The 5743-nt window shown below is 27.3% G+C and overlaps 1 non-coding gene across 1 annotated transcript; it reads right to left on the reverse strand.

Annotated features, from left to right (window-relative positions):
• Positions 1-1513: 1513 nt before the first annotated feature.
• Positions 1514-1624, reverse strand: LOC142544006 (small nucleolar RNA R71). The gene has a single exon (XR_012819975.1). It is a non-coding gene; the product is annotated as a small nucleolar RNA R71 (small nucleolar RNA).
• Between the last annotated feature and the right edge of the window lie 4119 nt (positions 1625-5743).

Here is a 5743-nt window from a genome sequence, read left to right on the forward strand (position 1 = left end):
TCTATTATGTCAAGGTGAAGAGGATGCATTCTTGGTGAAGTAAGATTGTTTATATTTTGTATATTCTTTCTTTATTTCTTTTCATTTAGCTAACTTATTTTTATTGTAGGTATAAAAATGAATTATTTGTTGTTATCAATTTACATCAAATGCTTGATACCATTAAAGTGGTTATCTTGATTTGTTGTTTAATTTTGATACAATAAATATTTCATCACTTATTATTATATATATATATATTTATATAATAATATCATAATATTTCATTTAGACGATAGCGTGGCTCTGCCGGTTGTTCTAAATGAAATATTATGATTTAATACTAACATCTAACAATCTAACATTTACTTTATCGCAACTAACTTTTATTTCTCGCATCTAACTTTTTACTTTCTCGCAACTAACTTTTACTTTTCCGTAACTAACATTTACTTTATCGCAACTAACTTTTACTTTACCGCAACTAACTTATTAAATCAATATATTTCATTTAGGCAATAGCGTGGCTCTGCCGGTTGTTCTAAATGAAATATAATGATTTAATTTATCATTTACTTTATGCAATTATTTATTTATATAGTTATAATTATAATCATAGGTACCATATATAAAATATCGGTTAATTCGGTATTTTCTATAGTGGGAACTATATTATATTATGTGTGTGTTTAATTTTCTTGGAACCATTATTTATGGTGGTTTCTTTTGTTTTACTTTTAGTTAAACAATATTACATAAACCAAGAATAAATCCTCAAGCCTTGACAAAATTTATAATTTGTAAACTTCATTCTTGTATTTGGTAATCTATAAATTAATAAATTAAAACTCAAAATAACCTCTCTGAGGATCGATCTCGTACTTACGAAATATATTACTTGCAGACAACCTACACTTGGGTGAATTATTATTTAAGTAGTAGCAAGTTTTTGGCGCCGTTGCCGGGGAGATATAAATTAAGTTTATATTTGTTAATTATGTTTTATTTATAAGTATTGTGTTGTTTTTTTTTGTATGAGTATTTGGAATCGAAAAAAAAGTGGTAGACTTATTCGAGTATCTGAAAATAATTTAAATATGTATGATAATTCAAATAATCAAGATAATAATAATAATAAAAATAATAATAATAATAATAATAATAATAATCAAGAACATGATCAATTAAGAACACGGCACCATATGAACCCTATTAGAACTAGTGCCCCATCTTGTTTAGTTTTTCCTCCTGATGCATCTAATTTCAACTTCAAACCTCAAATTATTCAACTTTTACCAAATTTTCATGGCTTAGATTCTGAAAATCCATATTTGCATCTAACATAATTTGAGGAAGTTTGTAACACTTATAATGATCAAAATTGTAGCATGGATATAGTTCGATTAAAGCTTTTCCCTTTTTCTTTAAAAGATAAAGCTAAAACATGGCTACAAAATTTAAGATCAAGTTCAATAAGATCATGGGAAGAAATGCAACAATAATTTGTCAAAAAGTTTTTCCCTTCCCATAGAACAAACTCTTTTAAAAGACAAATTACAACTTTTTCTCAAAAACAAGGAGAAACGTTTTATCAATGTTGGGATAGATATAAAGAATTACTTAATACATGCCCACATCATGGTTTTGAAACATGGAGAATAGTTTCTCACTTTTATGAAGGTCTAATACCTAAAGATAGGCAAATGATAGAATTCATGTGTAATGGAACTTTTGAAGATAAAAACTCAAATGAAGCTATGAAATATTTGGATTCATTAGCAGAAAATGCTCAAAATTGGGATAATATAGGCACAATAGAACCACCAACAACTAAAAACAATAATTCAACAAATGGGGGTGGTATCTATAATCTTAAAGATGATATAGATATTCAAGCTAAACTTGCATCTTTAGCAAGAAAAATTGAGTCATTAGAAATGAAAAAGAGTGGTCAATTAAAAAGTATTAAAGAAATTGTTTGTCATATATGTGATACACATGATCATGCTACAAAAGATTGTCCAACATTACCTTCATTTAAAGAATGTCTCCATGAACAAGCAAATTATGTTAACAATTATAAAAAACCAATACTAGATCTTTTTTCACCATCATATAATCCTGGATGGAAAAATCATCCTAATTTTAGTTGGAGGAATGATAATAATGCACAACCGTCACAACAATATTTTCAAAATAGCCAAAATCATCAAGGTTATATTTCTTATGTTACATCTCCAAGAAAAAACTTTGAAGTACAAATTAATGCATTTATCCAAAAGCAAGAGTCTATCAATATTCAAAACAGTCAATCTATTAGTGATTTGAAAGAAACTCTTGCAAAATTTTGCATCTGCACTTAATATTCATGAAAAAGGAAAAAAGGAAAATTTCCATCTGCACTTAATATTCATGAAAAAGGAAAATTTCCATCTCAACCTCAACCTAATCCTAAAAATCAAAATCAAGAATTAAAAAATGAAAAAATTGATCAAATAAAATCTGTTATTACCCTTAGAAGTGGTAAAATAGTTAATGATCCATATAATAATGAAAACAAGGATCATTTAAAATCAAAGAGTAAAGATGATGATCCTGATACTTTTGAGAATGAAGATACCTTAAATTTTAAGAATAATATGGTGAATGATAAATCATCTGAAATAGTAAATAAGTCAAATAAACCTCCACCATTTCCTCATGCATTAACAAATCATAAAAAACAAAAAAGTGATTCTGATGTCTATGAAGTTTTTAAACAAGTGAAGATAAATATTCCATTATTAGATGCTATTAAACAAGTACCTTCTTATGCAAAATTTTTAAAAGACTTATGTACTGTAAAGAGAAAATTGCATGTGAAGAAAAAAGCATTCTTGGCTGAATAAGTAAGTTCTATTCTTCAAAATAATTCTAGTTTAAAATATAAAGATCCTGGTTGTCCAACAATTTCATGTATTATTGGAGAAAATAAAATTAAAAAAGCTCTGTTGGATTTGGGAGCAAGTGTGAATTTACTTCCTTATTCAGTTTATGAAAAACTTAATTTAGGATAATTAAAACTCACTTTTGTTACTCTCTTACTGGCGGATAGGTCAATCAAAATACCTAGAGGTATTGTAGAAAATGTGTTGGTTCAAGTTGATAAATTCATATATCCTGTAGATTTTATTGTTTTGGATACACAACCAATAGAAGTACATAATGAAATTCCAGTAATATTGGGACGACCATTTCTAGCAACTTCAAATGTTTTAATTAATTGTCGAAATAGAATAATGAAATTATCTTTTGGAAATATGACTCTAGAACTTAATGTGTTCAATTTATGTAAACAACCAAGTATTAATGAAAATGAATATGATAATGAAATTGAAACAATTGTGGAAGAAAATATACAAGAAGAAAACTTAAATCAACAATCTGAAGTTTTTTCAATAGAAAATTTTGAGTCTAAAAATAATTTTAAAGAAGATGATAATACAAAACTTGAAATAAAAGTTTTACCTTTAGAATTGAAATATGTATTTTTTGGTGAAAATAAAACATTTCCTGTTGTAATTTCTTCCACTATTTTGCCAAATCAAGAAGAAGATTTGATTAAATTACTTAAAAAATATAAAAATGCAATTGGATGGACTTTGAAAGATATCAAAGGTATGAATCCTTTTATTTGTACACATAAAATTCACTTGGAAGAAAATGCTAAAACATATCAACAACCACAAAGAAGGTTAAATCCACATATGAAGGAAGTTGTTAAGAATGAAGTATTAAAACTATTTGAAGCTGGAATTATCTATCCAATTTCAGATAGTAAATGGGTAAGTCCAACACAAGTAGTACCTAAAAAGTCCGGCATCACTGTTATAAAAAATGAAAATGGAGAGTTATTACAAGCTAGGATTCCATCTAGTTGGCGTATGTGTATTGATTATAGAAAATTAAATGATGTAACTAGAAAAGATCATTTCTCACTACCATTTTTAGATCAAATTCTAGAAAAAGTAGCAGGAAATTCTTATTACTGTTTTCTTGATGGGTATTCGGGGTATTATCAAATACCTATATCATTAGAAGATCAAGAAAAAACTACTTTTACTTGTCCTTTCGGAACTTTTGCATTTAAAAGAATGCCATTTGGTTTATGTAATGCTCCGGCTACTTTTCAAAGATGCATGTTAAGTATTTTCAGTGATATGATTGAAGAATATGTAGACGTTTTTATGGATGATATAACTGTTTTTGGAAACTCATTTGAAAATTGTCTTAAAAATCTAGAAGAAGTATTAAAAAGATGTGAAGAAAAAAAATATTGTTTTAAATTGAGAAAAATGTCATTATATGGTTAAATCTAGGATTGTTTTAGGACATGTGATATCTGAAAAATGAATTGAAGTTGATAAAGCCAAAGTTGATGTTATTGCTAATTTAACATCACCAAAAACGGTCAAAGAAGTTCGATCATTCTTGGGTCATGCAGGATTTTATAGAAGGTTTATAAAAAATTTCAGCATAATATCTAAACCAATTTCAAATCTTTTAACAAAAGATACACAATTTGAATGGACTCAGAAATGTGAAAATGCTTTTAAAAAAATTATTAATCTTTTAGTCACATCACCTATTTTACAACCTCCAGATTGGTCTTTACCATTTGAATTAATGTGTGATGCAAGTGATTATGCTATAGGAGCTGTGTTAGGACAAAGAAAAGAAGGAAAACCTTATGCAATCTATTATGCTAGTAGAACCTTAAATAGTGCCCAAATAAATTATTCAACTACTGAAAAAGAATTACTTTCAGTAATATTTGCATTAGATAAGTTTCGATCTTATTTAATTGGTTCTACTACTACTGTTTACACCGATCATTCTGCCATAAAATATTTATCAAATAAATAAGATGTTAAGCCAAGATTAATACGGTGGATTTTATTGTTACAAGAATTTGATATTATAATTAAAGATAAAAAAGGAAAAGAAAATGTTGTAGCCGATCATTTATCTAGAATAATGACTGAATCATCTCATAATAAAATACCAATAAATGAAAATTTTCCAGATGATCAGTTGTTTTATGCTACTATTATGCCCTGGTTTGCTAACATTGTAAATTTTCTTGTGACAAATAAAATGCCTTCTCATTGGAATTCACAGGATAAGAATAAATTCTTGATAGAAGTTAAAAAATTTTATTGGGATGATCCTTACTTATTTAAGTATTGTCCTGACCAAATTTTTCGACGATGCATACCCGACAATGAAATAAGTAATGTTATTAAATTTTGTCATTCTGAAGCATGTGGAGGTCATTTTTCATCCAATAAAACAGCTACAAAATCTTACAATGTGGATTTTATAGGCCGTCTTTATTCAAAGATACACATTTATTTTGCAAATCTTGTGAAAACTGTCAGAAGATGGGATCAATTTCAAAACGAAACATGATGCCTTTAAATCCAATCATAATTATTGAAATATTTGATAGTTGGGGGATAGATTTTATGGGTCCATTTGCATTATCTTTTGGATATACGTACATTTTAGTCGCTGTTGATTATGTTTCAAAATGGATTGAAGCAATTGCATGTAGAACTAATGATCATAAAGTTGTTATAAAGTTTTTAAAAGAAAATATTTTTAGCCGATTTGGATTACCTAGAGCAATAATTAATGATGGGGGAAGTCATTTTATAAATAAATCATTTTCTTCTTTGTTAAGAAAATATGGCATTACACATAAAGTTTCTACCCCATATCA

The sequence above is a fragment of the Primulina tabacum genome, chromosome 4, assembly GCF_025594145.1.
Source record: "Primulina tabacum isolate GXHZ01 chromosome 4, ASM2559414v2, whole genome shotgun sequence".
Taxonomy (NCBI): Eukaryota; Viridiplantae; Streptophyta; class Magnoliopsida; order Lamiales; family Gesneriaceae; genus Primulina; species Primulina tabacum.